The 22,717-nt window shown below is 48.3% G+C and overlaps 1 protein-coding gene across 2 annotated transcripts in view; it reads right to left on the bottom strand.

Moving 5' to 3' along the window:
* Positions 1-22,717, bottom strand: part of GCC2 (GRIP and coiled-coil domain containing 2) — a 1,745,187-nt gene that overhangs the window by 882,062 nt on the left and 840,408 nt on the right. The window lies entirely within an intron of this gene.

Consider the following 22,717-nt stretch of genomic DNA (forward strand, 5'->3'; position numbering starts at 1 on the left):
TATACGTGCCAAAAGACCAGCTGGTGGCAGCAGTTACATGATTACATTATTTTTAGTGTGTACATTCGAGTTTTCCACGTATGGCTGCTAAGCGTGGCTAGTACTATAAAATGGCAGTGCCACAAGATGTTCGTTGCTTCTTTGGCCATATTGTTGTTTGGCCTTCTTCCCGGGTCAGGAAAATCCTGACCCGAGAAGGTGGCCCAGGAAAGCTGCTGATTTTGTGGGTTAGGGATGTGTCTGCATGTGTGTGTGCATGTGTGTGTGCATGTGTGTGCGTGTGCGTGCGTGTGTGCGGCGCCCAGGAAGGGTGTGGGACTGTCTAGTCCCACTCCACATCTGTGGTACTAGAAAGTCTAGGTGTAGTGCAAATGTGAAACTAGCAGTTGTCCCTGATTGGACAACTACTGGCTGTTTGAATAGTGCAGATCCTTACCATTGGTGGGCTTGGACTTGCTTCCAACTCAGAGTTTGGATAAGAAGAGGACTTCTGCAGTCATTTCTTCAGGTCATTGTTGGAGCCAAGAATCCCTCGAAGAAGCACAGCCTGCTGAAGATCTAAAGACAACTCCTGGAGTCGCTCAGCATCCCTTCCTGTATGCAGCTTGGTGAAGCCCTGTGCGACTCCCTGATCTCCAAAGACCCTGAGCGGTGCTTCAATTGTTGAACTAGTGGGACCAACCAGTCTCAACGCCTTCTCAAGGATCCTGCCCTTCTGAGCCTTCAGTGGTATCCCTGGACTGACATCTCTTATGGGCTTCCTCGCCAGAAGTGTTGCTGTTCCACGTTTAAACCCAGAATTGCAGCGGGCGCCAGCTTGTGCCACAAGTCGGCTTCACCCTGAATTTCAGACTCCCAACATCAAGGGATTGAATTCTGAAGCAGCTTCTGTGACTGGAAGTACGCCCGTTGTCAGCTCGCCTTTCTCCAACCTTTGAGGTTTCCTGAGGAGGTCTGCACCAGTGTTTCTTGCATTTCATCATCACCAAAATAATCCTTGAACCCAGACCTCCAGGGCATTACTCCCTGTAACCAATGCCAGTAGATCAAGTCCTCAGCAACCGCCAATGGATCCACAATGACATCTGGGGAAATCAGAGTCTGGGACTACTTAAACGAAGTGTATCTGTACCCCCCACTGTCCTCTGTAGGATAACTTGGGGAATAAGCCCCTTTGTCCCCTAAATTCCATTCCACCAACCATGTGGTCGTTAAACCTGGGTAGAGTAACCCGAAATATATTAACACATTTGCTTACATTATTAAAATGGTTGAATAACTTCTTTGAATTATCACCAACACAAGTAAATTGCAACTTACTGCAGTGATTCCCTTCTGGGGAGAAACACTGACTTTTGTACACAAGACCCCATTCTTCTTAGGGTTTGGATTGTTACGAAATTAACTTGTGACCTAGTTCCATCAGTTATTGAATTTAATCTATTTACCTGCTTGCTGAATATGTGACTTTTAATGCATTTATGAACCTACGGTGAACATATATATATATATATATATATATTCGTATCTGAGTATTATGTGATAATACATTAGATATTAGACTGTTAGACACATTTTCAGAGTTAAGGCATATAATAAATAATTATATGTTCTTTAATTACGGTCTAAATTGAATTATTGTGTGCCATACCCTTTAGACTTATCGATGGCCCCTGACTCCACTCCCACTCTCCAGAGAATAAGCCTGGACTGCTCTCTATTCCTCCCCTGATTGGGTTTTGCATAAAGGATAAGTGTGCTTGTCTTAAAAGATGGGCAATAATAAAAAAACATATGAAACATCTTTTTAAAGAAAGTTCCTATATAAAAATTTACACAGACAATGTTTAAACACCTTTAATTTCAAGCACTAGGTGGCATCCATTTTGTGAAATGGATGAGTCTCCTGTGCTTGTGTTACTCTCTGCACTTGCGGTACTAATGAAGCAAAAGCCACCTGCTGGTAGCTTTTATTACAGCGGCTTTTGCTTCATTAGTGCCAGAGAGCAGAGAAATGCTTTCATAAATACAACCTTGTTGTATTTATGATTGCCATGGTTAGAAAACTATGGAAATCATAAATACAACAATGTTGTATTTATAATTGCAGTGGCTTTTGCTTTGAGTCTCCCCGGGCTGTCCCACCAATGCTGTGGTTTTCTTTTTAAGTTTCCTGGGCTTCCCCGGGCCAGAGGAGCCCACACAGGAAACTTAGAAAGAAAACGACGGCAATCATAAATACAACACGGTTGTATTTATAAATGCTGTGGTTTTCTTTTTTGTGGTTTCACGGGCTCCCCCAGGCCAGAGGAGCCCAGGAAAATTAAAAAGAAAACCACAGCATTTATAAATAAAACAGCGTTGTATTTATAAATGCTGGTACTTTCGCTTTGAGTCTCCCGAGCACGTCCGGGATGGGTGAGTCCGGGAGACTCAAAACAACATTTTTGCTGCAGTCATATATTTCGAATTGCCGTGGTTTTCTTTTTAAGTTTCCTGAGCTCCCCTGAACAGGGGGAGCCCGGGAAACTTAGAAAGAAAACCACGGTAATCATAAATACAACACAGTTGTATTTATAATTGCCATGGTGTTCATAAAAAAGAAAATAAATACTTAGCGCAGCAGCCTTCCAGCCAGCCTGCATTCTCTGCTCTCTGGCACTAATGAAGCAAAAGCTGCTGTAATATAAGCTACCAGCAGGTGGCTTTTGCTTAATAAGTGCCGCAAGGGGAGAGATTAACACAAGCACAGGAAGCTCATCCATTTCACAAAATGGATGCCTCCTAGTGCTTGAAATTAAAGGGTTTTAAACATTATTTGTGCAAAATTTTACATAGGAAAAAGATGTTTAATATATGTTTTATTATTGCCCATCTTTTAAGATAATAACATTTTTGAGTGCACTATCCCTTTAACCTCTCAGATTTCCCTGTTCACTATAACTAGGGTGGCCTACTAAAATCTGTCCACCAGGCCAGATTCTAGAAATACATCTTAACAGGTAAGTGCTGGGAGTAGAGGGAAAGGATTACATGTCAGAGGGTATATGCAGGAACAAAACATATCCAAGGTGATGTCCTGGGCAAAGGCAGAATCTTAGCAAGTGCGATGTCAAGTGTGAGAAACCCGAGGGTATTCTCACTCCTAAACCCCCTGGATCCTCTTCTCAGGTCGCCAGGGAAAGGCCATCGCTCTTGGACCCAGACCATGGGGGTGGAGAAGCGAGGGAGGATCACCTGGATGGAGTATCCTTGGGGTTTGGGAGTGGGGCGCACACAGGCAAGACATGAAATCCCCCTTTCCCTATTGATGACCAACCTAACCCTCCCCAACCTTTATGGGCTATTGTAAACCAACTCCCCTAATTTTCCCTCATTTGACACTTGACTGTACTGAGACGAGGAAGAGGCAGCTAAGAGTGATGAACACTATGCCATTGTATCACTTCAGTACTGGGAGGAAGAAGATTCCTGAAAAGTGGTGTGAAGGTCCGGCATGTCCTATAAATCATAGGCAAGCTCAATTGAGAAAGCACACCTTCAAACTGTTAAAGGGTTGCAGGTGTATAAAATGAGAGAGAGAGAACACCAAAGAGAGTGACAGGGAGGCCTGTGTGGGGGGGAGACGAGCAGGGGACCTTGTTGGAGAAGAGGCAAGCCATTAAAGGGAACTGCTGAGTCGGTCTGCCATTTTCAGAACGCTGAAACGCTGGGGACTGCAGAGAGAGGTAGTGACGTGGGGTTTGGGGCTTTTTGGGAAAGACTGAAGACCGAGAAGGGAGCCGTGTGGAGAGGCTGCACCTTTTCTTTTGAATGAAAGTGCTTGTTCTCCTGTGCTAGCGAGCAGACACAGGAATGTCCAAGGGCGGAAGTTGGACCCCTAACATTAGAAGCAGAAGTTTATGTGCTCTGCGTTGCTGTGAAATTTACTGATGAGACCAGTGAGTTTCTGACAGAAGAGAAACCTGTTACGTGAGTGCATTAGCAGGAACATTTCCATTGTTGAAGTTTGAGAAGGGATACTTTGTATCGGAGAGGTCATGTGTTTCAGAGAGAAGGTTTTCGAAAGTCTCTGGTTGTGGGAAACTGAAACTTATTAAGCAAAACAAAGGCATATTGAATACCAAACTGAACAGAATCTTTGCATATTGAATACTGAATGGAACCTTAAAAATTAACGGCATGAATGCATATTGAACGCCAAATTAAATGAAACCCTGAAGTTAAGCATATGAAATGCAGAATGGAATAAAACTTTATGTGCCAAGGAAATAAAGAGAACAGCCAAGTTGCCCATGTGAAAACAAATTATGAAAAAGGGGCGCAAGTGTGACCGAGAGTCATAAGAAGGTGGGGTGCGAACAAAATACCCTCAAAATGAACTTTTATGAGTAACTGCAGTGCGGCAAGGCCAAAGACTGGCAAGAGGTATGTGACACGGGATGGCAGAGCCATGAGGCTAACAAGGAAAAGCCAGAGGAGTGTAAATCTGCACATAAAAGCCAAGAGGCTGATGTTGACAAACAGAGTGAAGGTGACTTGGTGTACAGGAGCAAGCACCAAAGAACCTGTGTGGGTTAAAGAGCCCATAGATCCTGGTTGCATGACCTGTGATGGGTGGACAGTTCGGTCTGACAACTGCGCCAAGACCAGCAAGCCCTGAATGCTGAAAACCAAGGACTTTGTGGTGCTGAAGTAAAGGTCTTGGGGAAGGGAACCCTAAGACTTGAGAAACTACACTTGTTGTCTTGAGAACGGAGCCTGTATTTCCTTGAATTTGTGAAAGGTGATCTTGAGACTTTTGTAGAACTTCCTTACACTTGGATAAGAGTAGCTGAAAGAGGGCTGTGAGCTGGAAGAACAACAGAACTTTGGGTTAAACACAATGGGCCTCATTACGAGTCCGGCAGTAACCAAGCCGGAAAAACAGGCAGGTTCCCCGCCGGACCCGTGTTACCATTCCGCCTCCATGATTCCCAGAATCACCGGGGCATTACGACCCCTGTGACCTGGGAATTCCGGAGGCAGAATTGTGTATGTCCCCATTCCCATGGAGCCCCAAAGGACTCCATGGGGATGGGGACAATGGAAACAGCGGTTCTGTCTATGACAGAGCCAGTGTTTCCATGTCCGCCTGCAGGCAGGTGTTGTTAAACCCGCCAGGTCAGACCTGGCGGGAGTGACACCTCCCGCCTGCAGGACTCTTAATCAGCCGGTCCGGAAAGAACAGTGGCAGCGGTTTTACCACCACCGTTCTTTCTGGACCGGCAGGGTCATAATGAGGCCCTATGTTTTTTATTATTGGCATCCCTACACATTGTTTAGCTTTAGTTGTGAGGGCAAGCATAGGTTTTTGACACAGACAGACTTTTAATTTGACTCAGACGTTTTCTACCATCCTGACATTTGATTTAATAAAGTGTTTTATTTTATTTTGAACTTTGAGTCTGTTGTCCGTGGCTTGCTCTATAATGCCTTCACAAAAGGCACCCAGGAGCAGCTGGGTATCACAGTTAAAAAGTCAACACGTGTAAAGGTAACGACCCTAATTGGGGTCAAGTACATCAGAAAGACTGTACTGAAGTGGTGAGACTAATGGCTCAGAGAGCGATAGACAGCTCCCAGCGATAGGCCACAGCTACTAGCGATAGGCCACAGGCCCGGGACAGGAAGAGCAAGCCCATAAAATCAGGCTACAATAAGACCACAGTCGTCAGAGGCCAGGAAGACTATCCATGAGGCCTGGGCAATAGACGTCCTTAGTGTAAGAGTCAAAGTAACCCTGAAAAGGAGTGTCTTAAGGTCTTTCCTGAAAACAGTGGCTTTTTTCATCCCCAAGATGAGAAGGGAGAGTTTCACAAGAAAGCAACACCAATTGTCCTTCCATCAAACTATGCCCTCTAGGAATGGTGGACAGCAAGGAACCTGGAAAAATTTGATCTTAAGGGCCTGATCAGACAACACATTGGACTTCATTACGAAATGACTACCGTATTACAACTTGGCGGCAGCGCACTCTCACCATTGGCGGTAATGGTGGTTTCATGAAGCAAAATTACTGCTGAAACTGAGTCTGACAGTAATTATGCCAATATTCTGCGTTAACATCGTATATTCAGTGGTAATTCTGCTGGCGGTATTACCGTCAGCGGAAATAGCGTTATTGCCACAACAGGAAGTACTGTGGTGGCCATTTTGAAAAAGTCAATGTGCCCTGAATCCACCACTTCCTGTAGCCATCCAGACCCACAAGTCAAGGAAAACATGTATCAGGACAAATCCAAAGTGAAGGTGCCCAATCTGAGGCTAAGGAGGCCAAAGTTCTGTGAGGCCGAGCTGCAGGTCCTCACTGATGAGGTGGTGGCCTATTTTGAGGAGTTGTATGCCTCCTTGCAGCGACTGAAATCTGGCCAAAGGAAGGCAGCCATCTGGTCTGCCATATGCGAAAGATGATGGCTGTGGGCACAGCCCCATGGGATGGTGAGGACTGCAGGAAGCAGTGGAACAACCTTAAGGCCAGGCTCCGCAGCTTCCTGTCTAAACACTGGCGGGATTCACTGACCACAGGAGGTGGACCTCTGGACCCCCTTGTCCTGCAGTGTGGGAGGAGAAGGCTAGCTCCTTCCTCCACCTGGAGGGGATCGAGGGACTTGGGAGTGTCGAGGTTGGAGCCAACAGCCAGGGAAAATCTGGTGAGTCTAAATGCCCCTCTTCCCCAGTCAATGCAATGGCCAAATGACCATCCCAAGCATGTCTCCCCTCAGCATAGGTGGGCCCAATGGACAAGGGAAGGTGCCACTACATGGCAATGCACCCAAAGGAAAACCGCCACCCTATGTGTATGCTTGCAGAGCCGGGTTCAGGCATGGGTGAACTGGCGGTCGACCAGGGGCGCCACATCAGCCTTCCTTGACACGCCAGCTTGGAGTAGTCTTACAAGGACTCTGCCTTGCTGGCGTGTTGAAGGCTTCCTATTGCAATGTAAAGTGCCCCCCTCCCATGCTGGAGCGGGGGGTCAATCATTTCAACAGAGCACCGCTTTCATACCAGCATTGGGCAGCCTTTGGAAGGCTAATCCATGCTAGTATAGCAGCAGTGCTCAGTTGTAATGATGCACGATCCCAGCTTGCTCCCGCACCAAAAACATATGGTCCGCCTTTAACAGCTACCTTAACAGCCTGGATGAGCCCTCCTCCATGGACAATTCTTCCCAGTCGTCTCCGCTAAGTGCTGAAACATCTAATGCTCTGTGATACCTCATTCCCCACCTGCTGTTGTGTCATTGTTTTTGTATACCACTTTATTCATCTAAACATGTATCAAGTTTTCTGGCTGCTCTGATGTAGGTGTATGCTATATGCCTCTGCCGACAAAAATAAAAGTTAAAGAAAATAAAAATGATTAACTACCTGCTCCAGCACGGGAGCTGGATGCTTTCCATTGCAATACAGCACCACAACTACACCAGCATGGGTCTGCATTGCTGCCCCAGGCTGGGGTAGCAAAGCAACCCCAAATGCTGTGCCCCTCCTCCCCATTGATTCCGGAGTTGTAGCCGGGTGCCAAATAGCAGTTGTCCCCGGGTGCTGCCAGGGCTAAGACCGGCCCTGTATGGAAGGGTAGGTGGGCAACTGTGCTCGTAGCCATGCAGTATGAATGAACAAGTGAGAACATGCAACTATTTATTTATTTTTTATTTATTTCAGCGCACAAAGCACGGAGGCATCTAGGCGTCAGTTACAAAGAGTGAATGTACATTTTTATAAGAGCGTACAGTGAAATGAGGTCCACAGTGGATACATCAGAAGTACAAAGTCAGTAGGCATGCACAACAGGGAAAACGTTGCCTCATGGTGCAGGGGGCTACATCAGAAGTACAAAACCAGCATAAGGATAAGGACAATAGTGGGCGCGTGGCTAGCAACCATTGAGGCAGACGTGCTCACTGGCAGCTCCTGTTGATCTAGACATAGAGAAGCCTCCTAAGCAGACGTATACTGTGCAAATACACTATATTTGCAGGAATAAAGCTATGGGAAGCAATAAGGCAGCTGGATGGCGAGAAGCAGCGTGTTGATGGACTCTGCACAGCGAGCATTGCCGTGTCGGAAGGAAGCTGCAGAAAATGACAGAATATGGCGGCAGCGAACAAAGGAAATGGCGACAGGACCTGTGGCGCAAGGTCCATGAATGCAGTGAGCTGAACTGCCCAGCTGTAGCGAGGCACCCCTGTCGAGTGCGCCACACAAAGCATTTAGAACGTGGGAACCAGAGAGCAGCGCCCTATGAACCTCCATTGCGAGCATCTGAACGATATTACGTGGAGGCGGTGACCGGGAGAAATGGGGCAGCCAAGACGTAGCAAGTGAGCCGCGGCGTACAGCAAAGTGCTGCCACGGGTCAGAAGGTGGACACAGAGGAATACAAAGACGGAGATCCTCACATGCCCAGGAGATGTCTGCAAGCAGCTGGTGAGCAGACCAACTTTAACAGAGCCAGCAGCAACCTGAAGAAGCGCAGCGGAAGGCAGCGTGCCGGGAAAAGGAGCCCATGCAGGATGCCGGAGAAGCTGTGGTGCGAGAGGTACGTGCCACACAGCACAGAAGCAGTAAGGAGTCGAGGGGGGGTGCCCGAACTACAAATACAAGATTTAGTCTGCTGGAAAGGGAGCTCCCCCAAGCTGCCCGCGGCACCCTGTGTCAAGGGAAGATCATGCTGCGGCACGCCTGAGAGGCCAATTCTGCTGCAGTGGCAGTGCACTCCGCCTGATGGATAAGAAGCGGAGATACTGAATATAGGGAGCCAACCAAGGGTCTGAGGCCCCAGTCAGGGGTGCCATACGAACGGAGAGCAGCTGGTGACCAATGGGCCCCGGGAGACAGGAGACAGTCGAGGCCAGTGATCCACAGACTGCACCAGTGTGGGTGCGAGGTAACACGCCCGGGGGAAGAGAGCCCACAGATGCCCTGTGAGGCAAGGCGGCAGGGCGTACGCAGCGGCCAAAGTCTGCGCTCTACTGGGGGTGCCTGAGGTTTATGCACATGGGGCAGTGCCAACAGCAGAAAAGGGGGACAGGAGGCCACATGTAGGAGGCCCACGTTAGGCAACATACCCAAGCAGTGGTCATAACACAGAGACCCTGCTGGACCATGCCGCTGTAGGTCAAGGAGATTACCCTCGCAGACCAGGCCCCTGGATGAGTGTGTGAGACATTGCACCCACAACTGGCACCATGATAGAGCATTGCCCGTGAAACGCGGTATGATGGTTGTGTGAAAGCAACGCTGCACACAGTTAGGGGAGGCAAGCAGCTGTCCAATAGCTCACACCACTGGTGCATCGGAACAGGGAGGACAACCTTGGAAAGACAGGTTGCAGCTGCTGCATCCTCTGAGTGGCACGCTAGTGCCCTTACAGCGAGAAGACGACGTAACATGTGCTGCACCTGGGGTCCCCCGCAGACTGTGATACCCCTCCTCCAAGCGGGCGAAGGCAGGGAACGCCACAGGTACTGCGTTGCATGATGACGACTAAGAGTGGTAAGGTAAAGCAGAAGCAGACCACGCTGGGATCCTTTGCTAAGGGCCAACCAGACCATCAGGAGGAGGGCAAAGAGACTACACATTGTCACCACCAGGAAGTATGGTGGAAACACGGCAGAGGCAGATCCTAGAGGCCACTGCGGCGCTCCAAACAACTCTGGAGGCCAAGATCGACGCAGTGCTATTGATATGGCACTATTGCTGCAGGACGTCAGAGCGATAGCTGAACACAACGGGAAGCTTGAAGAGCAGGTCGAGCAGAACACAGAAGTTAGGGTGCAAACGATGTAAGATATCGATATTCTCCAACAGAAAGTTAAACTGCTAGAGGATAGGGCTGACGAGGCAGAAGGTCGGGCGCGAAGGAACAACATCAAGATCGTAGGGCTGCCAGAAGGAGCGGAGGGGTCCGACCCCACCACGTACATTGAGAACATGCTGATCCAGGAAATAGTGGCGGAGGAACTCACGCGGGGGTTTACGATTGAAAGAGTGCACCGCTCCCTCATTAGAAGACCACCAGCAGGAGCCCCGTGAGGCCCGTGATAGCCAAGGTATCAAACTATAAAGACCGAGAAAAGAAAAGATCCTGGCCGTGTCTAGGGCGGTGGCGGAGGGGTTGATGGAGAAAGCGTCGGCAAAGATTTCAGTGTATCCTGACTACACCTTCCAGGTCCAGAAGAGAAGGTCCCAGTACATCACGGTCAAAGCCAGGCTCAGAAGAGCAGGCCTCAAGTATATGTTACTGTATCCTGCAGAGCTAAAAGTGATAAATAATGGGAAAGTTCTCTTCTTTGAGACCCCGACGGAGGCACTGGACTGGATGGATGGAGCCCAGATACCGGATACGCGGGACCAGAATCAACGTACCTAGGCGAGAGGATGGATGAGAGCCAGGCACAGACTACTATAATGGAACTAATATTGTAGTAATGATGTAGAGATCCGTGTATAAACAAGCAGAAGCCACATAGTGACTAGAATTTATGAGTATCATGGAAGCGATAAGATATGTTGAGTAGGTAACAGGAGCGACACAGAAAGTACAGGACCCGCCCATAGGGCACCAGGAGCCGGGTCTAGCGACCGGGCAGAATGGAGCAGAAACGGGGTAGTACCTGCATGCTTAGCATGGTGGAACAAGTTGAGTTAGAAGTTGGTTTGGAGTGGGGCTGGGGGGCGGGGGAGGGAGGGAAAAGGGGAGCCTGACACACAAGTTACGAAGCTGCATTGATCTTCTGCAGAGGTGGGCAATAGGCTGGTGGCCTCCTTGACCCCCTTAACGTAATACCTTAATGTGGACAGTGTCAAGATCATGACATGGAATGTCCAGGAGCTTAATAATTATGTGAAACGTAGAAGAGTGCACATGTATATCAAGAGGAATAAGGTTGGGATAGCCTTTTGCAGGAAACACACTTAGATGTACAGAAACAGATAAACCTGGTGAGGGCGTGGGGAGGGTTGATGGTGAGCTCTGCCTACCCACCATATGCAAGAGGGGTCCTCGTATGGGTGGATCCGGCTGTCCCACTTAAAGTATTGACCACGAAGAAAGACAACAAGGGAAGGATGCCAATGCTGCATGGTATATTAGAAAACAGTGAGCTATGTCTTGTAAACACATATGCCACAATATTTTTTAGATTGTTGTACAGGAGCGGGACTCTGATTGGGGGGGAAGGTATTTTAATTGCACATTGGACCCTTCTGTGGACAGATCAGCTGAGAAGCACAAGCAACCATCTCCTCCAGCCAAGGTGCTACACTCACTGCTGAAGCACTTCCAATTACGAGACCTATGGTGGGCACAGCAAGAGGAAACCAAGGAATACTCTCATTCTGCCGGCATAAGGTATATACAAGAAACGATTATGTGTTTGCAAGTGAGGAACACAAAGTTGAATTTTCACAGGCAGAATATCTGGCCAGGGTCTTGTCGGAGCACTCCCCATTGGTGGTGAGGTGGCGGGTGTCTGCCTAAGACCACCCATACCTACAAGGAAGCTGAGAAGCGAAGCACTGCTAGACAAAGCATTTGCAGAGCACATTCGCAAGAGGACAACCGAGTATATCGCAGTAAATGAGGGAAGTGTACAGAAGGTGGGTATGGTATGGGAGGCGTGCAAGGTTGTCATTAGAGGGGAAATGATAGCGGAAGGGGGTGAGGTGCAGAAGGTTATTGTTAAGGAACTACAGAACATGGAGGAGAGGCTGAAGGGATTGGAGGGGGAGGTGAATGTGCACAGATGCATGTTGAGGAAGTAATAGAACTTAAACAGGCATGTCCGTCATGATCCATGCCCCTGACCCCCTCAGGTATAACAGCCCCCTGGCAGAATTGGGGCTAAAGCCCTTCACACTGGCCACAAGGGCCTTAAAACTCCATCAGAAACAAACATGGAGTCAGTCCTGGTGCCTTTGGCGCCAGGCTCATTATCAGGAATAAACCAATACCAGTTTTGGACCTTAATCTACCCTGGAGGCCTATTACACAGCTGAGCTCATTAGAACCAAGCCATGCGGTCTAGTGTTTTGGGTGTGGCGGGGCCTGTAACTACTTGGCCTGGAACTACTTTGCCTGGGCTATTTAAACTACACCCAAACAGCAGAACATGCTTTGTGTTATTCTGCACTCCAGCAGTGTAACGCTCGCCCTGTCCAACTCCTGCTCATCTGCTTCTCCGGCAGCACGATCCTGAAGCCCTAGATCCGGATTCCATTAATAACCTGGAAGAACAAGAACAGCATTAGTGAGCAAGAACACTTACCTGTGAAGTAACCAGTCTTGAATCCATCCTGCGCTTCGCTTACCTCGCCCATCTCTGGAGTTCACCGCAACCTGCAAAGGTAAAGAAACAATAACAGTATTAATAACAATTCTTTCATGGGCAAGCAGCGAGTCCTGGCAGCACCCTGCGCTTCTCTTACCTCGCCCATCTCTCGAAGACAGACACCTGCCAGGGAGAAGGAACAAGGTCAGCATTAACAAAGCACTTACCTGGGCAAGCAGCACTTCGATCGCTCATCACTCCGGAACATCACCACAACCTGTTGTCAGGATTAGACAGGCGAGTACAAAGGCAGCGAATATGGCAAGGGAAATGTGCACTAAATTACACAGTGAAAGGCTTTGAATTAAACTACGTGCACACAGGAACAACGACTCATGTATGCTAGAACCCAGGAGTGCAAATAGAGCGTGACAACAAAACCAATATATGAAAAGGGATGTGGGGTAAGCACCTGACCGCGAGGAAAGTCGGCAAGCGCCTTACCCCCAATTGCTGTTACAGGTACTGACAGCGCTAAACCCACGTGGAGGGCAAGCAATGACAGGATCTGTGAACTAACACTCTTGATGGTATTAAATAAGGGAACTAAAGAACAGTACTCACGAGGACGAGATAAACCTCTTGAATGTCAGCTAGCCCACGAATCCTGTTGATGAAACTGGGACCCAGAAAGGCTATAACAGCAATGGGAGGAAAACTAAATACCTAAGTTGGAATAGTGTTTACAAATTAGTGAGGAAAACATAAGCATTCACACAGGAGCTAGCTACAACCGCACACCACACCTAATAATCAAATAGGAAATAAATGCAGTAGTGCAATGGAAAACATGGAATGGATCCCAATGGAAAATAAGGATCAGGAGCAGGGAAAACGAAATAACCAATGCAAACTTCCCCCTACCCCTCCAAGGGAAAGACAGGAAGCTAATCTAAGAGGAAGGCTAAGGCATACGGGTTTACAGCAGCAAAGGACAGAGTCAAAGAAATATAGAACACAGACAAACTGGGCTGCATCTAAAAGGGGAAAGCACTGAGAAATGCTGCCTGCAAACAGAGGAAGACAAAAAGGGAATCAAGGGAGCAGAAATCAATTAGCGCATGAATCCGAAATCCAGGGCGGAGGAACAAGAAAACAGGAACTAGGAACTAGGTACAAAAGCTAAGATCAAGGAAAAAAGGGACTAGTCACAACAGGATACACTGCAACGATGACCAGCGCTGCACTGAAGTAAGACTGAGGCTTTTAAAGCTGCTTAACGAGCACACGCCTCAGGTGTGCTGATTGCTGCACCTGCAGCCACAGGTGTTGCCTATACTCCACCCAACCTTGTCCTGCAAGGGTGGAGGTGAAGCAGTGGGCCAGGCATTCTGGGAAGCATAGTCATTTGGTTAAAGAAGCATGCTGGCTGCCAAAAACCTGGAATGGATCCGGAAGGGAAGTAGCTTGGAAAATAGGGATTTAGCGCTCCCAATTCAACACAGCACTGTAGCATAAGGTTCGGAGGAAAAGTCCAGTAGGGAATAAACCCCAAATCATGCCCCCAGGTGGTGGGAACAGGAGCAAAGGGAGCGAGTCGTGACACCTGTACAAAGAGAAGAGAACACAGGTTAGCAATTAACACCAATAAACAGCACAGCGCTCAGCGCATCAATAACTCACCGTGGTCTTCGCCATCTGTACGGCAACTCCGAGATCGCAACCATCCCTGTGAAAACAAAAAGACATTGTTAGGGAACAGCGTAGTGGAGCGAGACTCAGAGAAGACAGAGAAAACGGAGGGAAAGAAATAGACAGAATAAAGACAGAAAATACATTATAACTCACCTGGAAGACAGCAAGCAGAGTCGGAGTCACAGCTGGTCTGGACCCAACATAAGGGTACACGGACCAGTGAAGCAACTAGGTCCACGGATGACGCAGGACGGAGAGTTCAACGCACAAAAACCTAAGGTGAGCAATAACCCCAAGGGAGGGGATTTGGACCAGAGGGAGGTGGGAGTCCACCCATCACAGAACCAGTATCTTAACCCTCCATTCTCCTGTTATAGGCGCTACCCAAAGTCTGCCACATAACCAAGCAGAGAGGGGTCCGGGATAGCGCTTAGACCTCCATCCAGTAGCGTGTGGCGCCTCTGTGGATACCAGGTGAGCGTAACAATGTCTTAAGCAATGGGATAGACTTGGGAAGTTCAATTATGCGAAGTACCTGGAAAAGATCCACGCCCAGGGTGATAGACCAGGCAGAATGTTAGCCTGGCTGCGTAAGCGAGAAAGCGCTAGATCCCCATATGTTCCATCCAAAACAGAGACCGAGAGGAGAAAAACACACAAGCAGGGATCAACTAGGTTTTCACAGAGTACTCTATGCCAAACCTTCGGCAAGCAAAGAAGGAGAGATGAAAGATGTACTAGATCTCATTACCCTGCCCTGATTAGATGCACCTCAGGCGGAGGACATGGAGGCACCCATAACCCCAGAGGAGGTTGTGGCCACTATTAGAACACTGCCCACAGGTAAGGCCCAGGAATGGATGTAATGCTCAGTGAATTCTATAAGACCTACGGAGATACGTTGGCGCCACTAATGGCCAAAATGTATAACAAGGCTCAAGCCGGCCAAATACTGCCGACAGCTTGCAAGAGGCCTTGATAGTACCACTATTAAAACAAGATAAGGTGGCCATGGACAACGGATCCTATAGGCCACTGCCATTGCTGAACCAAGATAGTAAGGTAAGATACAGCTATTCTGGCAAATAGGTTTTGCAGGGTGATACATGTGCTGATACACCCAGATCAGACAGGGCATGTCCCGGGAAGGAACATTACAGAGAAACCTTAGGAGATTGCACCAAGTGATCCATAGTACTGGAGGCCACACGGAAGAGTGCACAGTTGCCTCACTAGACGCAACTAAAGCATTTGAGTCGGTACACTGGGATTGGTTGTACGCCTAAATGGCAAAGATGGGGATAGGGCCGCAGTGTATGAAATGGGTGAAAATGATATACACCGAACCAATGGCCTGAGTACATAACATCAATATCTATGTGTCTATGCATGCAGATGACATGTTGCTATATCTTAGTAACCCAGAAGTAAACCTACTGTACATCCTGGAAATGTTGGATAACTCTAGTTCACTGATGGGCATTACGATCAACAGGAGTAAGTCATGCTTATTCCTGCTAGCTGCGATGGCGGAGCTGGAAGAAAAGGGACTGCCGATCCTCGATGTGCCGTGGAGTAGGAACTCCTTTAGATACTTGGGGATCGACATTTAACGAGACCCCGCACAGGCGCACAAATTTAATACAGTAAAAGCCAAAAATGGACTGCTGTAATCCATGGAGTTCTGGAGTAGAGTAAGCTACCCTTGTCCGTGATGGGCAGAGCGGCCCTATTGAAAATGGAGGCGCTCCCCAGACTCATGCAGTGTTTCGGGTATGTCCCATATAACATCCTGAGGCAGTTTTTCAGAGACTTGGAAAAGATATGCAGGGGGTTCCTGTGGCAGCAGGGGAGGAATAGGGTTCAAAATACCATATTTCGAGCTGCACTTCCTGGCATAACAGCTGCGGTACGTGGTGCAGTGAGTGGCAGATGACCCCACGACGGAAACGGCGCTGTTGCAGCCGTCCATTAAAGGTAAATACCTGAAGGACCTACTCTGGATTCCCCCCTAGGTACAACCAGATTATCCTTACCTGATAGAGCTGGGTATCCGAATTTGGAGGAGGGTTTGCAGAATCATGGGACTGGCGGATCCCCTTTTGCCGCAGGCGCCGATCGCGGCAATTTTGGAGGGCACACCAGGAAACAGGGGAATGGTGAGAACAAAATGGGAGGAATGTGGGGAAGCTGCAGTGTGCGACCTGCGGAATGAGAAAGGCTTGATGACATTTGCAGAGTTGCAGGAAGCCTTGGGTATGCACAAAGTCCCGTTTCTGCCACATAACACAGTGGTAAGGGGGCTACGAGACAGATGGACGAGTAGTAATGATGAGACCATAGGGAGCGAAGAGATTGAAGCACTGCTAGCGGTGGCAGAAGGCGGACATGCCGAACATGAATTGAACAGAATTGAAGTGCAAAGGGAGATGGGAAATGGAATTGGGGAGGGTGTTTGAGGATAAAGAATGGATGGAGGTGAAAGTGTAATCCAAGAAGGTTTCCAGGAATGCCTGATTCCAGCTCATACAACTGTATATTGCCCAGAGAGAATACCTTAAGCCAGACACTATTGCAACCTTTAAGGGCGCGAAGAAACAAGAATGCCCTAAATGCAAGATGGTAAATGTGGGTTTGGTACACATGTTTTGGGGGTGTACGGCAGTGCAAGGTTTTTGGGAAAAGGTTTCTTTTATTGATTTATAAAGCGCACCACACCCTGGGGTATCTAGGCGCATTGCAAGAAGGCTTAGATGCATAAGGTTACATACATATAATCATAGCAAGTGGAAATTAATACAAAGACAAATTTACAAACAAAGCATTTAGCGATCATTTAAAAAGTCAAGGCAGGTAGTGAGACATATACTCCGTATGGAAACAAGTGCATTAGCAGGAAGAAACAATTAGGTCCTTGGTGTGATATAAACACTCGCGATACAATGTCATTCATAACTAGCCACTTTCTTGTGTTTGTCCTGAAACTTTGGAAGGCCTGATCAGTATGCAGATGAAGTGGGAGGGCATTCCAGGCTTGGGCACCCTGAACAAGAAAGCTGTTGCCACCAGCTCTTTTCAAGTTGGACCATCGAACTGTGATTTAGAAGGAGTTGGTAGACTTGTGGGTTGTGATGAATTGTTTTTGGTGATTTTCTCTCAAGTACTGTGGAGCAGCATTGTTAAGGCATTAATGAGTAATAGAGACTATTTTAAATTGAATCCTGTCCTTGATAGAAAGCCATTTGTACTTCCTTCTAGTCTCTGAGATATGTTCCCTTCTTGGGATACTCAGAGCTGTTTGGAATTTGTTTAAGATTTGTTTGTTGGCTCATGCATTGAGGGCATTGCAGTAATCGAGTTTGGACAAGATTAAAGCTCTCGCTAGTGTGATGCAGCTATTTGTTGATAGGCATGTTTTGCAAGTTTGTATTAGCTTGCAGGTGTACGAGGTTGCAGAGGCTGTCACATTAACTAACTTGTTTGCGCAGGTTCATGGAGGAATCAAGGTAGAAACCTATTGTTTTAGCCTCCTTCGCGACTTTGATGATAATGCTGTCTATGTTGAATGAAAAGTATTGGACATCAAGTTTATTGCGGTTAGAGGGTGCACCTAGGATCAGAATCTTGGTCTTATCATTCAGGCAGAGGCTGTGGACTTCCATCCAGGCCTGAATGATAAGATATATTTTGTTGACTAAGGCAAGGTCTGTGTCATAGTTGCCCAAGAGTGGTATAAGTATCTGGGTGTCATCTGCGTAATTCGTGTAGATGACACCCAAATGATTACGATCGTCAAAAAAGGGCTTTGTGAATATATTGTACATTGTCGGAGGGACGCAAGAGCCTTGCTGCAGTCCGCATGTGATGGGGGATGGGTCAGCAGCAGCAAATGGAGAAAAGACTCTCATAGATCTATTGCTGAGAAAGCATTTAATCCAGTATGATGCTTGTTGAGAGAAGTTGGCCGCAGATGAAAGGTGTTCACAAAGGATATTGTGGTCCACCAAATCAAAAGCGACTGAGAGGTCTAATAGGAGAAGTAGGGCACATTGTCTGTTATCTTTCAGTTTATCTATTTGCATTTTCAAATCTATCAGAGCAGTTTCAGTGCCGTGGAGTGGTCTGAAATCAGATTGTCTAAGCCCTAGGAGATTGTTAGTCTATAGATATCGCTGGATCTGAAGGTATGCAGCTTTATCAATTATTTTAAGTAAGAACTGGACCGTTGTGATAGGCCTATAATTAGTTGGGATGTCTGGCTCTAATGTCGATTTCTTAAGTAACGTCAGAAGCCACGCATCCTTAAGGTTTGTAGGTACCTTGCAGGTCCTAAAAGAAGCGTTTATTAGTTTGGTGATAAATGGGTCAATGTCTCTAGCGGCTTCTTTGATTATTTGGGGAGTGAACAAGTCACCTTGGCATCTTAAGGGTTTGAGTGATGATATAATCTTTTGGACCTCAAAGGTGGTAACTTGAACGAATTTGAATTCCTGGAGGGGATTGTGGGAGGGATTTTTTTGGGGTCTTTGTAGGGTCTCCGATTTAGAAAAGTCAAGCCTTTTATCTGCTATTTTATTTTGGCGAGTGACTATTTTGTTGGATAGAGCATTTTGGATGTCCGTGCACCATTCTTTGTCATTTGGGCAAGAATCATCCGGGAGTATAGAGGTTATTCCATTTCCCTCAGGATTACAAATAGTTCCTTTGTTCTGGAGCTAGCATTGTGAATCCTTTAATTATAGGTTTCACTTTGGTTCGGATGATCTCCGCTTTATATTTGGTAGATATTTCAATCATGTTGTCTTTATTTTCTTTTGATGGCAGGTAGCGCGGAAAGCACACCAAGGCGGCACAAAACTTGATATCCTTACCCCAGAGGCTTGCATGCTGGGCAGATACAAGAGAAGTGTGAAAGAGAAACCACTCAATAAAATTAAAGATTTGATGTACATACTTGCTAAACGATGTATAGCCATGAAGTGGAAAGATGTTAACAGGCCGAGCGCAGCTAGCTGGTGGAGGGAGCTGGGTAGATGGGTCGCTGCAGAAACTGTGGCATGGGAAAGGGCAATGAGTGAGCAGTGAATTGAGCTGGGAATGGATATTCAGCGATGGATAGCATTGACTGTAACTTTATTTGCATGGGATGAGGAAGGACAGCCCACGCAGACCCCACGAGGTGGATCGGATGCAGACTGATTAAGAATGTATAGTAGGATGTGAGAGGTGCAGGCCAGGTTGGGGGGGTTTGTAGTAGAGTTGTAAAACAAGAAAGTTGTAACATTATGCATAATATTGAGTTTGTTGTTATTGTTTGCTTTGTATAAAAATGCAATACATTTTTTTTAAAAAAGGATAGGAACAGTTGAAGTGCACGGTTCGGATGGGGCATCGCCTAATGTGGCAGGGGCTGCAACAGAAATGCATACACTGGAAGGGCAGAAACAGTCGGGGTATAAAGATTGTTATGTCTCACATCATTAAGAGTGCAACAAAACAAGTGAGGCCAACACCAGATATCAGTACAGCTAGATTTGGTTTTCTGCTATCGTTATAAAGACTGACATTTGAATGCAGCAACAGATTGCAAATAACAGCCGTAATCAATTTTTAGGTCATTAGTATAAAATGGTGGCATTAGAGTGCAGCAATGTTAGACGTTCCAGAGAGAGTAGCTTGCAAGGTGCAGATGATGAGAAAAAGTTCTGGAAAACGGTAGCTATGAAGAGAATAGCCTTGCGTGCATGCGCAGTGCAGTCAGGAGTGGCGCGAAGGCACGGGGAAACAGCAGTACAGTTAACAGTTATTTGGCCAGTAGTGAAGACAGGAGCACACAGGCCAGTCAACGTGGACAACGTGGAGTGAGGTTGGTGAGAGCAGTATGGGCGCAGGGAGAGGAAATGGAGGCTGCCGGGGCCATGGAACAAGTGGCTTTCAGATACAAGCGGGCATGGGGAGGCTTACCCGGTATGATGGAGGTCGGTGTGAGTAGCCCAGTGTGCCGTGGTGAAGTATGGGGGGCAGTCCCTCTCAGGCCTGGACAGGGCCAGACAGGGTGAGACCCTGCCGTTGTAGGGTGGACCTTCGAGGGGGCTGGCGTTTGCCTCCTGGCTCCCCAGGCTTCCTGTTCTTAGTGCATCAGCACAGCCAATCCCGTGGCTCCATGTAGGCAGGTCGGCAAAGTCCTCTGATGAAGGCAGAAACCCCAGTGGCCATGATGGAAGGCCAGGGAGAGTAGGAGGGCAATGCGGCCCAAGTGGCCACAAGGGCCCCTATGTGGGGGGCGTGGCTAGGCATAGGCAACCACGCAGTAAAGATGCTTTCTTTTACTGCTCCCGTTGATCCACTGAGATCCTGGCCTATAATTATGGCCCCAGTGCGCCGACACCTGAACGACACTGCACCGGAAGTAGGAAGATGGCGGGCACAATCATGTGCAAGACACTGCTGACAGACAACACTGGAGTGAAGAACGGGCATCTCAAGTCAAAGACTCCTCCGGGGCAATGGCAGCCAGGATGGCGGTCACCGGACAATAGACTGGCGCGTTTGCCATCGCAACACAAGGAGTGGGCACGTGGCCTGGTCCAGGTGGGCGGGGGCTAATTGTGCAAAAATCGGCCGCTACGTAATGAGTGCATACTGAAATTCAAGCGACAAAAGAATGAGTGCCGGTTCCTCCTGCGGTCCGGCTTTAGCAGCGATTTGATTGCTGGTTCGCTCTGCGGTCCGACCATAGCACTGAACTGATCGCCAGTTCCCTCTGTGGTCTGGCCTGAGTAGAGAACTCGCTGTCGGTTCCTTCTGTGGTTCGGCCTTTGCATTGGAATGATCGTTGGTTCCCTCTGTGGTCTGGCCCGAGCGGGGAATTCACCGCCAGTTCTCTCTGAGGTCCGGCTTGAGCGGGGTGCGTGTCCTGTGGAACACGAGGTGGCCGCTTCAGGCTAGGAGGGATATTACACGGAAGAGGAAGGGTGACCCGGCAACCAAAGGAGGGCAGAACACAAGCTGGCAACTAACAAAGATCCAGAGGGGGTCCCACCCACAAAATAGCAGGGGCTGTACATAAGTCTTGAGCGCTGAAGACACACGCCAGAAGAAAGACTTCACTGCGGGGTGCCATGCAACCGCTGGGGCATCCGTAGTGGGAAAGGGCACTAACCAGATACAGCGTAAGAACAGTGTGAGGGCTTGATATGATATGATATGGCATATGCAACGCGCCTATACACAAGTGTTTCAAGGCGCGACGAGTCGGGGGGGAACGAAGGGGAGACAGACAACGATCCTACTAAGCCAGGTGTCATTCAGATCGCGCAAGTGCAAGGTTAGAGGAGAAGGGAAAAGTGCAAGGGTGAAGGGAGAGGGGAAAGTGCAGTACATGATTAGTAGTAAATACTAGGGGCAGCTGGTGGCAAGTGCAAGGTAAGTGCAGACAAGTGCTGGGAAGGGGGGGGGCTGTAGGGATACAGAGACAGTCCCGCAGTGCAGGGGTTGCCAGGGAGGCAGTGCAGGGGATGAGTGGCTGGGCCAAGGACCGAAATCGGTGAGTTGCCCAGTTGCAGATTCAGTGCAGTTTCAGTAATTTTAGCAGGGGAAAGGGGAGAGAAAGCAGAGGCAAAGAGGAGGGTTTTGAGGTGCTTCCAGAACCGGCGATGGTTCTCCTCAAGTTTCAGGGAGGAAGGAAGGCTGTTCCAGAGGGAGGCCCCTGCTGCGGAGAGAGATCTACCCCCAATTCGTTGCTTGGAGAAGCGGCCGACCCTGAGGGAGTTGGAGGCGGATGAGCGAAGAGCTCGAGAAGGAAGATATTTAGGGAGAGAGAGTTAAAGGCATTTTGGCCCAAGGCCCCAGAAGGCCTTGTGGACAATGCAGAGGGTTTTGAACTTAATCCTCGCAGCCACTGGGAGCCAGTGTAGCGATTGCAGTCCTGGAGAGATACGGTCCCTGGGCTTGAGGCCAATGACAAGTCTCGCAGTCCTGTTCTGGATGAGTTGCAAAGGGCAGAGAGTAGAGGCAGGCAGATTTAGGTAGAGGCCGTGGTGCCCTGAGGGTGCCCTGAGTGAGCCCAAATTGATTGGCAGCCAAGCAAATACGACCTAGAGGAGGAGCACATAGGAGATAGGTACTACTACACTGCAGTGCCTGATAAGATTAAGCAATCAGGCTTATACTGGGTGTGGATCAGTGCCGTCCCAGGCAACTCTGGCAACATGGGCTGCATGGCAGATACAACCAGTTTCTACTGCGGCGTGAGTGGCATATCGCAAGGTCGTACCAATATCACAAAGGCTCGGAGCACTCTGGCTGCGGATAAACTGGAAATAAGTCTGGGTGGTGCTAGCAGCATGACTGATAGCTTTTGGTGGAGGAGGATGGACCACTAAAGGCAAGACTGCACGGCATAGGTGCCAAGGGACATTGCTGCACATGAAGGCCATCAGCGTGCAGAAGTCCCACAGCAGGGCTAACCTGCCTCTAGCCCAGCACACCAAGCAACAATTGTGGCGGCTTGGATGCATGGTGCACATTCCTCGTTCAGTATCTGTTGGCAACCAATGTAAGGACTTAGCGAATAGGGTGGAATAGAGGGCATCGAATACCGACACGAGTATAGCCATGGCGTCCAAGACCCAAAGAGGCAAATCTAAGCAACCTACCCTGAATACCTTCACCAAGCCCACGACTCAAGCAGTGAGCAACCGGTTG

The sequence above is a fragment of the Ambystoma mexicanum genome, chromosome 7p (genome assembly GCF_040938575.1).
Source record: "Ambystoma mexicanum isolate Mex_15411 chromosome 7p, UKY_AmexF1_1, whole genome shotgun sequence".
NCBI classification, from domain to species: domain Eukaryota; kingdom Metazoa; phylum Chordata; class Amphibia; order Caudata; family Ambystomatidae; genus Ambystoma; species Ambystoma mexicanum.